Source organism: Centropristis striata, chromosome 18, assembly GCF_030273125.1.
Source record: "Centropristis striata isolate RG_2023a ecotype Rhode Island chromosome 18, C.striata_1.0, whole genome shotgun sequence".
Lineage (NCBI taxonomy): Eukaryota > Metazoa > Chordata > Actinopteri > Perciformes > Serranidae > Centropristis > Centropristis striata.
In genome coordinates, this window is record NC_081534.1 from 28,152,504 (window position 1) to 28,164,416 (window position 11,913).

Consider the following 11,913-nt stretch of genomic DNA (forward strand, 5'->3'; position numbering starts at 1 on the left):
TAAAAAAAAAATAAAAAAATAAAAAGATGCATATGATGATATTGGCAACATTCCTACTTCTTGATGTAGTTGCGTAAGGCTAACAATTAAAGTTGTTTTAATCGCAAATAGCTACTTACTCTCTGTAGCTAAACACATGCAGGTTTCAAAATAAGAGCATGGTGTGTTACATAATCCACCACAGAACTTAAAAGAAGACTGTGAAAATAAGATGCCTTAAATAAAACATACAAGAGCCTTTATTCTCCTTTACAAAATATCATTAAAATATGCCCCCGGAACCCCTAAATGGTTATTTTTTATTATTTGCTCATACTCAAGAGTCAACGTTTTTGTATTTGGCAACTGTTGAGATTTGCACTTCACACTACATTTTAGATTTTTATTTATTCATACAGACTAAAAAAAACATTTTCTATATCTTTTTAAGTATTTCGTAATATCGTGAAGAATAATCGTTATCGCAAAAATAGCCTGAAATATCGCGATATTCTTTTAGGGCCATATCGCCCAGCCCAAGTTGCTCCCCTATCCTCTTGTTATGCTGTATCTCTTCCATTCGTGGACTCGGACTGTTTGAAGGGCAGGGGCGAAAAAATAAAAAGGGCACATTCTGCACAACATGGGGCCCCACCAGCACGCAAAAAGCTATGATGCATCATGTATGGTGAAATAGTCCTCATCCTTGATTACAATTAGCATTATGTTTAAGGAGATCCAGATCAAAGTAATTATTGATATGGTATTGACCAGGGGTCCCCAAACTTTTTTCGGTGGGGGCTACATCAACTTTTCTTTCTGTGATGGGGGGCCAGGGAATGTCTATAACAGGAAATGATATGGGCCAAAGTGACCACCAGTGTTATTGTGTAAATATAACGATCATTTGTTGGCCTTGGCACCACCTGTTGGTTTGCAAAAAAGTAAGAAAAAGTCTTCACATGTTTATTTGAAGTACCACAGATATTCCTTTTATTTTGTAGAAAATAAAAACACAAGCTGATGCCAGTTAACAATGAGGTGATGTGATTTTGTAACAGGTACGGGTGAAAAAAGATTCTGCAATCAGAATCTATTTTCTGTTTCCACATTTTGTTGACCCACTCTCTTCCGTTAGCTTGCCTTGCCCGCGAAAACTTGACGCTTACGGCTTGGCATCACGTAGATCGGAATATACCATTGTGTGAGGGGGTGAAAATTAGCTACTACTGTAAATAATTCACAACTAAGGTCAATTTTAATTAGAACGCCTACCCTAATCATTACATGTGGACATTTTATAAATAAATATATAATAAATGCAATTTTAAAAAAACAGGCCATGTTTAGAGGGATTGTTTGGGATAGTTAAGTGGGCCACTCCAATTGCTTTGGCGGGCCGGAAGTGGCCCGCGAGCCGTAATTTAGGGACCCCTGGTATTGACAATTAAAACCATCGAACCAAACCATGTAGGGGGGTCTGGGGGCATGTTGTCCGTTGTGCATTTTTAAGTAAAATGCATCAATCTTGTGCACTTTGAGAGCTAAATGAGAGCAAACACCGACCTCACATAACCGTATTATAGAATCTTTATTGATATCTGTGTCATTTTTGTAATCACTGCAGATCATTTTCTTCACTGGGATTCTTTTTCTCTCTATTCCAAGGGCACTTTATCCTGTTTTCTAACTTGGCATCTAATTGTGCTTTTCTACTACGGGTGCATGCAGACTATTAATCTGCTTTTTGCTTCGTTATCCATTTTGGATTTTAGTACCACTAGATGTAGCTCTTCGTCAAAGCGACGCCACATAAAGCAACGTCTCTTTAGCAATCCCCGTTGACACAAAATGCAGCTAAACAGTTAAATGTCAATATATTGTGTCTCAATATCGTATCGTGGCTTAAGTATTGGGATAAAATCGTAGGGCCTCTGGTGATTCCCACCTCTAGTTAGTAAAGTGCAAAGACTAACAGCTAAGTCCTAAGTGTGTCTTTTAGTTCAAGTGAATGCTGAACAAGACACTTTTAGGGACACATGTCAAAATTGACCTCCTTGAGCTGAAAACACACTTTGAAAAGTCAAAGTTTGATAACAAAAACATGTACAACATCTAAATTGAACAATCACAACGATTAAAGTAACCACGCTCCAAATCCTGCTATAATCCTCCTATAATTTACAAAAAACCCTTAAAACTAGCAACTGAGATCAAAAAGTCATATTACTCTTATCGTAAACATAATATAAAGTGTTTTCTGAGTTAATAAATCAAGTGAGAAGTCGGGTCAATTTCTCATAGACTTCTATACAATGTGCCCCCTGCTGGCCAATAGAAATGCAGGTGTGTTGCAGGAGTTGGACCTAAAAAAATGAGAACATTTTAATGAGTAGATAAGGAGTAAATTAAAGGCGGACTAAAATGACACATTAATGTGATTGTTGTGGTAGAAATTAGCCTAACATCTACATCATTTTATTGGTGATGACATTTGTATGTAGCCGAACATAAGCTTGCTTTCTCCTGGCAAATGCATACGCTTCAAAAATCATATGTGGTGTTCATTTGTGAATATTGTCTCACTGAACAAAATGTGGAAATATTAAAACATTTTTCGTTTCCCACAAGCCTTATTTTCTGAAATAAATAGGATAAGGATCTTTAATGACGTTGACCTTTTTAATCCCAGATCTTCAATCATTTTAATTCACTTTTAATCAGATGATAATGATGACACAGTTATTGTAGAATTGAATTATGCAACACTGGTGTCCTGTTTGTGAACTGTTTCTACGTTATGATTGGATCGCACCATAATAAATTGCACCAATTCCTCCATTGGAAACATTTGGAAACCCTGTAACACATTTCTGTTTAGAAACACAGACGCACACGCGGTGAACACCCACAGTGTTGCACAAATCATGCGGAATTATAAATAGAAAGCATAAAACAAACTATTTGCGTCATCCCTGTGATTACGACTACGCGGGGAACTGCCTGCAGCTGCCATTCCAGTTTAAATGTTTTATTTCACTTGAGTAAAGCTTTGATGGATGAAGTGACGTCACAGAAATTACTTGGTGCATTCATGTTCCATGGAAGAAGCGTGTACTTCATATGATCTCCCTACTGGGTGCTCCTGTGCACATCCACTGTTCAAAACTATGTGAAGATTAAATAGGGAATCTGCTACTGAGGTCTTCTGTTTTGAAGGGTTTTTTATTATTATTATTTTCCTGTTGAAAACAAAGCTGAATGTGAGGACTGAAGTCAAATTCATTAAGATTTTGAGGAAGACAACCTATGTGTCAGGTGTGTAACATTTGGCTGTTATGTTTCTATAATATCCGTCAGGCTAAACAGGAAGTGGCAGGGTGAGAGTTAATATTTATTTTCATGCCAGATGGTAGGCAAGGTTTTAATCTGTATGAAAACATGCAATGCATGTATAATCTAAACATAATATAATCTTTCCTATATAACATGAAAGGACCTTGCTTGCTGACTACAACAGCAAATGTTTTCCCAAATTATATATATATATATATATATATATATATATATATATATATTTTTTTTTTTTTTTTTTTTTTTTTTTTTGTGTGCAGCAGAGTGTGTTCACATTTCTTGTTTGACATCAACTCTAAAGACTCTATATACAATTTCAATTCTATTGTAAAAACACTAAAGTTAGGTAGGGATTTGGAAAACTTCTTCACATCTTGTGAAGCATAAGATTTGTTATAAAGCATACTGTTATGTTATAAGATTCAAATTTTGAGATAATATCTTAAGGTTAAAAAAATGATGGACTGTGCAGTTATATAAAATTTCCAATCACATCCGGGAGGGGCATAGACATTCAAAAGTGTAACTAAAATCCCCTGTATATATCCCCGGACCAGTATATATCTTCCGTCAATATCTTTCTTTTCATACATGCACTCAAAATTTAGATTTACAGAAATTATTGTTGCTAGACCATTATACGTAGTTATTTTAATTGACTTGATGCCTTGCATCCAATATATTAAAGTGTGTTTTAAGCCCCTTAACCCTCTAGAGTCTCCAAAAGCACCAAAGCATGACTTCTTCATCACATCCAGACTAGAAAACAAAGCAGCGTGGAGCCCTACTGTAAATTTACCTCTAAAGTTCTGGCTGTAAACTCCATGAGGCCAGTTTCAGTTTGATGATGATACACCAAGTAAAACTGGAGACAAGCTCAAATATATTTAGTATAAAATGATAGAACTGGATGTAACCCTCGTATATGTTATATTTGCAACCTTTGTTCACATTTGCAACATTTCAAATTCTTTGTTGAGCATGATAGTGTTTTAAAAGTAAAAAAAGATTCAAACTTAAATTTTATGTTGGATGAAAGGACTAAAAAAGATACAAAATAACAAAACAAAAAAAAGACACAAAATGACCAAAAATACACAAAATAACCAAAAAAAGACACAAAATGACAAAAAAAATACACAAAATGACCAAAATTGTTACGCTAAACACACAACACACAAAAAAAATAGAGTCACACTAGAATAAAAACCAGAGTTGGATGACAGGATCACACACAATCACAAGATCACATTTATGTTGGTTTTTCTTTTTGGTTCAAAATGTTGATCCAGTAAGTCAGAATAAAAGATCAAATATTATTAGGTCATATAGGCGAGGTTGTGCTAAAAAAATGTATACCAACATGGCGTTTAAACTTTTTTTAAGTGGTGTATACAGGCAGGATGAAAAGGATTCAAAAAATGGAGAAAACAGCCCAAGACTCCATAGAGTTAACACCTTTATATACTGTAATGTGTATTCTACAGCCCTGGTGCTACTAGGAACATTAGCACAAATACAAAGCGCAAACAGAACACAATAACAAAAAAGAAACAAAATCAACCTCTTCTATGGCCTTTTGCCTCTGATGGAAAGTGAGTACAGAGGAAAAATCTCCTCCTCTTTGCGATGAAAGAGGGCCCTCTTCAGCTCTAAGGCTGGTGCATAGCTCCATGATGTCCAAAGGTGTCCCGACAATCAATTTGTTCTTTACATGCCCTTAGTTTTAACCTCCTGCTAACCTCGGCAAGAGACTTATTAACCCTCTGAAACAAAGCAGCATCGAGCCTGCTGTCAGCTTCTCTCTAAAGTTCTGGCTTGTTTGTGTGTTTATTGTAATTTTTTGTTTGTTTTTGTGGTTTTTTTGTATTGTTTGTGTGGATTTTGTTTTTTTATGCATATTTTTTGTATTTTTTGTGTGTGTTTTGTCTTTATTTTTTGTTTGTTTTTGTGATTTTATCTGTGTTTTTTGTATTTTTTTGTGTTTTTTGTAATTTTTTGTGTTTTTTGTATCTTTTGTGTTTTTTTGTGCGTTTTTTGTATTTTTTGTCTTTATTTTTTGTTTGTTTTTTTGTTTTTATCTGTGTTTTTTGTAATTTTTTTGTGGTTTTTGTGTGTTTTTGTGTGTTGTTTTTGTCCAAAATGTTGATCCAGTCAAAATGAAAAAAAAAAAAAGTAACCAGGTCATATAGGTGAGGTTGTGCTGAAAAACAATTCCAACATGGCATGGTAAACATTTTTTAAGTGGTGTATACAGACAGATTGAAAAAGAAAATTTAAAAAGAGTCAAAAACTGACAAAATAGCCCCAGACTCCAAAGGGTTAACAATAACTTTTCAAAAACATTGTCTATGCTGCTGCCACCATGTGGCCCGCCAGCCCAGAAGTCTCTTTGAAGTCTATTTTTTTTTTTTCAACCAAAAATGCTTTGCCCTGGTTAGGCGGTACTTGGCTGAAAAAATATTTCACAGGGGGTACATCACTGAAAAAAGGTTGAGGACCACTCTGCCCTAAAAAGCCTAACTGATGCCTAAAGAGGGTTGGTGTTACACATGTAGGCGAGAGGATTAAATTCAGAGCTTGTGAGAAATGAATGAACATGTTTTGTGTGTTTATGGGAGCTTTTCGATCCCGCTATTCTACTGCTTTCTGCCCGCTCTCCGTGGTCGGCATGTGGTTGTGATGCAGAAACAAGATGGAGTCCAAACTCTCTGGCGGGATGTTAGCTCTCTTCCTGTACGTGGCTCCTGCTCCTTCCTGCACAAAGCTCTGAGCGGCGCTACCTGCCACCGCCGGGGCAGCCAGGTAGGCCCGAGCCACCGTGGCCAACAGTGGGAACTGCACCGCCTTGGTCCTCCACCACTGCAGTGGCTCCACCCCCAGAGAAGCCCCTTTATCGGCTCTGAAGACAGACATCTCCATGTCTATAGACTCCTCCACAGAGTCCTGCCTGCTCTTGGGTGCAGAGCAGAACAGGTCCCCCAGGAGGAACTCCATACCAGAGAGTCCGCCCTGAGAGCCCAGATCTGCTGTCTCGCTGTCCTCGGCGTCCCCCGCGTCGCTCTCCTTGCTGTCGTCCATCATCTCTCTGAAGCTGATTGGCCGGGAGACTTGGCGAGGCGCTTGCTTCTCCGCAGGAAGTCGCTCTCTGACTCTGGAGACTCCGGTGAGGAGCTCCTCCTGAAGTGGCTTTGCTTCTTCACTTGACTTCTCCTGACGTCCCCCTTCACAATCCTGACAGCTTCTTTCTTCAGCCAAAAAGTGGCCGTCTGCTCCTGAAACACAATCAAAACAAAAAGATTGAATCTTTCCATCTTTTGCATTTAACATTATTATATAGGTACATCTTAAAAAATGGGAATATTGTAAAAAAGTTCAATATTTGTTGTCAATTATTTCAGAAAGTGCAACTCGTATATTATATAGATTCATTACACATAGAGTGAAATATTTCAAGCCTGTTTTTCTTGTAATTTTGATGATTCTGGCTTTTTTTTTTTTTTTTTTTTTTTTTTTTAGATGTACCTGTAGTCCATAAAATGACTGAGACTTCTACTGTTTTTTATGTTTTAGTGTTCTAATTTTAACTGTGGTTATCTCTGTACTATTATTATTGGAAGAAGCCTGAGAAAAAAATGACTGTTATGTATGTGCATATGAAATAAAGCACTTTAACATCCTAACATATGTTGTGTGCAAGAACAAAGCTTGCCATGCATAGCAACAGTAAAACAATTATTAAATTAAAAAAGTAATATATGTGGTGCTGATCCCTGGAAAGCAGTCTTTTTTTACTTTCCTTTCCCCTTCTTCCAGGAATATCAACACTAGCCCTTTTCAGACTGACATTTCAAGCCGCAATATTTACACTTCTGTGACATTTCCCAGACATGTCCCAGAGGCGTAATGGGGGGCCCAAGTGATCCAGGCTCTGTGCCGCGTTCGGAGGTAGTACCAGAGGCGTTAAATCTGCGTGACTGTTTGAGTTGGGATCAATGTTGCGGCAAGACAGAAAATATGTAACATACGTTATTTGTTCGACCAACACGTGGATAATAAGAAAGGAAGTGGACCGTATCATCAGGAACAGGCCTCTCACTTGAGTCATGTTCAGTACCAAGAAATCAGTAAAGTAATCAAGTAAAATGCAGAAACAGAACGACGGTCAGTTTGTCGACCATCACTGTTTTGAATGCACCCGCTGCTGCCATTGTACACATACTGTTGTTGCCCTGTTACATGCAACTAGTGTCTCCTCCCACTTCCTTCTACAATGCCGGATTACAATGTGAATTCACAGACTGGGGACACCAGTATTACACCATTTGCAGAATCAGTATGTATGTCCTATGACATCAGGTGCGTTTCTATTAGGTACATTTACATTTAGTCATTTAGCAGACGCTTTTATCCAAAGAGACTTACAGGAAGAATAAGGCTCAGGTAGCAGCCCAGAAAGTACCTGCCTCGGGTAGGTACTTTCTGAGCCGCTACCTGAGCTGCTACTGACTAGCAGATGCTGACTGGATAAGGTTGAGGCGGCGATTTTATGCATACATGATTCATTTGCAGACTGGTGCAGACTGGACGCTGAGTGGTTAACATCTCCTGCTCTGACTGCAGCTGGGAGAGAGACTGCTGTGGGAGGACTGGGCCTTCAGAAGTCTCCAATAACACCAGAAAAAGTCGCTAGATTTGTTGCTAGTCGCTTTTTTGAAAAAGAGCCGCTGGAGGGGTCTGAATAGTCGCTAAATATAGAGACAAAGTTGCTAAGCTGGCAACACTGCTTGCTGCGTCGTTCTGTTGTCACATTTGGACTCCTTTGGTTAGCCGCTACTAAAGTACCTGTATGGGAACAAAGGCAGAGTGGGCGTAGCCAAAACACTCAGCCGCTTTCCAAAAAGTACTCAGTGGAAGTACGCCTAATGATGGAAGAGCTTCAATATGGCAGTTTTGCCCAAACGCAGTATGAAAAGGAGTCAGTCACTAGAAGGGTGGGATTAAACAAAAAGCCAATGCATTTTAACTTAACGACTTACCTTATCCTCCATGAACCGCAGTCCATGGAACTGGGGGTCGAGGGAACATGCCACACACAGAACTCTGTTGACCATGGGGTTTTCGTAACAGCTTGCCAGGTTCCGTCTCATTATCCTCTTCACTTCCTTTATGATTGATGACGAATCTCCCGGCCGCGACTTGAGGTGGCGTGAGAGCAGGCCTGTGAGGATCGGTTTGATGAGGGACAAACGTGGGAATGCCTCCTTGGCGAGAGTTCGGCACGCCACGTCCAGAGGTTTGAGGACGAAGGACAACTCCTCCAGAACCTTCCATTCAGATCGTAGAGCAGAAACACTCCTTGAGGACGTGTTGGAGGTGGAGTTTGCTTGGCAGCTGCCGGACGAACTAGATTCTGATCCGGTGTCTTCTTTAGACAAGCCCTCATCTTTAATGTCTTTGATCAGATCACAGAAAAGGCTTTTATGTTTAATGAGCATACTCAGTAGAGGGTACAGCTTGTTCCACGTTGGCCGGCAGTGAGCCCAGGACTTCAGCTCTGCCTGTTCCTGTTTGGTCAGGGTATGCAGGAGACTCTGGGTCAGGCGCTGGTTCAGGCTTTTGTCCAGGGAGAGGAACAGGGATGCGAGGATACCCTGGAATTGGCTCAGAGTCTTGGAGATGACAGGGTGTGACATCACTTCCTCAATGCAGCCTTGCACAGCGCTGAAGAAACACGGCACATAAGGTAGTCCGTCACTGGAGAGGCCTTGCTCTGAGCCATGTGGCTCCTCAGGCTCCTCCTTCTCCAGAAACCTTGTTGAGCTCGGGTGAGGGACGCCTCCTGCCGCCTCGGTGCCTTTCTCGCTCTTTACTGGCCTCATCTGGTTCCTTCCCTCCCCTCCCAGCAAGACCAGATTCGGCTGGCAGATTCCCCACTCCTGGGCCATCACTTTCACTTGAGCCTCGACTGCTCGAAGGCTGTAGTCCTTCACCCCGCTCTCTGTCAGTCTTTGGGTGGCCAGAGCCAGGTTCTGAAAGTTAAAATGGCAGTCTATGTAATGAGCCCAGAGGGTGAGGTACCTCTCGGTGGTTCCCTGCCAGTTGTGGAACCAAACATCCACACTCAACGTGACAAAGTGAGAGACTTCCCTGCGGTGGCTCGGAGGTCGCCCACGTCTCCTGTGCTCGAACTTGATGGGAGCCGTGTGATCGGATATCTCCTCAAACTCGCTGCTCCCCGTTTTCCTCCTCAGCAGCTGAGCCAGGCTCGTCTTGCCTTTGGTGTGGTGTTCCCTCAGGAGGCTCTCCAGCTGGCGAGGGGAAGGCAGGTCCTTGTAGAAGGGCAGCAGGGTGTGGATCAGCTTCTTGAAGCCATCCCCCTCTACCAGAGCTGGAGGCTGCAGATCCATGATGAGGAAGTTGGTGATGGCATCGGTCACCTGGGCGGGAGGTACCTGGGGGGTCGTACTGACCAGACCGCTGTTCACCAACACTGTCTGTGAGCGCTGTTGACCTTTTGGTGAAAAAGAACAAAACTCCAATCAGCAAAAAAGACTTTGATTACACATTTTAAAAAGCCTGTTCAACTGGTTTTCTGCAGGTTTAACCCCCTGGGGTCTATGATCGTGGCGTCCTAATTTGATCATGTGACGTTTAACAAAAAAAGTAGCTCACACGGAGGGCCGCTATCAACTTCACTCCAAATTATAGACTTGAAACTTTCTCCCAGTTTTTGTTTGACATTCCTAGCTCATGTAAAACCAAAGATATGATAGTTTTAATTTGATAGTACAGAAATATTTGAGCGTTGGTGGAGCTCTCTGTGTAATTTCGTTGCAGCTAACAAGGGGAAAAAGCCTATAAAAATACATGTTTTTATGTGACTTTTTTGTATATAGTTTTGTATTTAAATTTTTACCTTTTTATATGTTAATATTTCTATCCAATGTTTACATTTTCAAGTTCCAAAACAGTTCATGGAGCATATTTGTGGTTTTTATTGTAGTAAATAGTATAATTTTCCAACTCGGATTTCATGATTTTTGGGCTCAATATGTTGGTAAAGTGGGTTAAAATTAGAAAATAATACCAAATATGGGTATAGTAAACTTTTTTTTTTATGTGGTACATGAAGGGCAAAATCAAAAGTATTTAAAAACAGACAAAATAGGCTCAGACCCCAGAGGGTTAAACAACTTAAATTGAACCTTTTTTAACACCATTATGAATGCTATTTTAGTAGGGCTGCACCTAACGATTACTTTTTTATCGATGAATCTATTGAGACTTTTTTTATTTTAATCTATCGATTAATATAACAACAAATTTACCTAACATAAAATGCTAAAATCTGTTCAATGTTATATTCAATAATCATCTCTTAAAACGAACAATTATAAAAAACAAAGTATGTACTGCAGGGCATTATTCCCCAACTGTTTTAACTGGTAATCTGTGTTTTACACTCCAATATATATGAAGTCTCTCCAAAACAAAGTAAATACAAGAACGTGTTCCATTTAACTAGAAGGAATGTAATCATAGAATGTAATGCAATAGGGGTGTGACGAGATCTCGCGAGATTCAAGTCGACGATATTTTTCGTCGCGTTAAAAATCAGTCTCGCGAGATTTGTGAGTTATCAAACTTGTATTTGTGACCTGTGGGGGCAGTAAAATGAAAAGAAGAGGAGGAGAAGCAGCAAGCAGCCAGAATGACATCGGAGAGGCTCGTTAAGAAGAGTAAGAACGAATCGAAGCGGCACAGTCCTGCTAACAGTTAGCTCTGTAGCAGTACAGTGTGCATGTGCTAATAGGCTAACAGTTAGCTCTGTTAGAGGTGTTCACTTAGTGATCTCTGTTTGTTTACAACAAGCACCGGACACACAGTTAGCGATGACGGTTAATTCAAGATCACTATGTTTATGATAATTAGCCATGCTGCTTTGTTTTGATCAGCTGCTGATGTTGTGCAGTTAGCAACAGCGGCCACAGCTACGTCTCCCGTGTTTAATCCGTCGTGTTTGTGATCACGGATCTTACTTTAGCATTTATAAATTTAAGTTTTAGTTTCAATTTGTGGAATTTTATTAAAAGCTCATGCCTACATCATGCATGTAAAGAGTAATAATAAAACATTTCAAAATGCATGTGCAACTCGGTTAAATAAAAGTCTGTTGGTCCAGTTATATATTTTGTTATTGTAGTTTTCTTAAAATCTCGTCTCGTTCTCGTAAACCAAATTTCGTGTCTCGGCTCATGAGCAGAGAGTATTGTCACACCCCTATAATGCAACCATTTCGCAATACAACAGGAAAATAATAACAATGTACAATTCAAGTCACTTTAAAAAAATCTAATTAATTAGAGGCTTTGTAATTAATTAATCGAAATTAATCACATTTTTGTCGCATATAAATATTTGACCTGAGAACAGTGAGAAGTAGTTTTTTCATATGGATTTTTAGTATACCGTTGAATACCACATTAGCGTCCACGCTAGCTGCTATATGTTTTGCATTGAGGTGATACTTGAGGCTCGTTTTGCTGCGGTGATATGCGAATTCCTTGTTGCATAGCT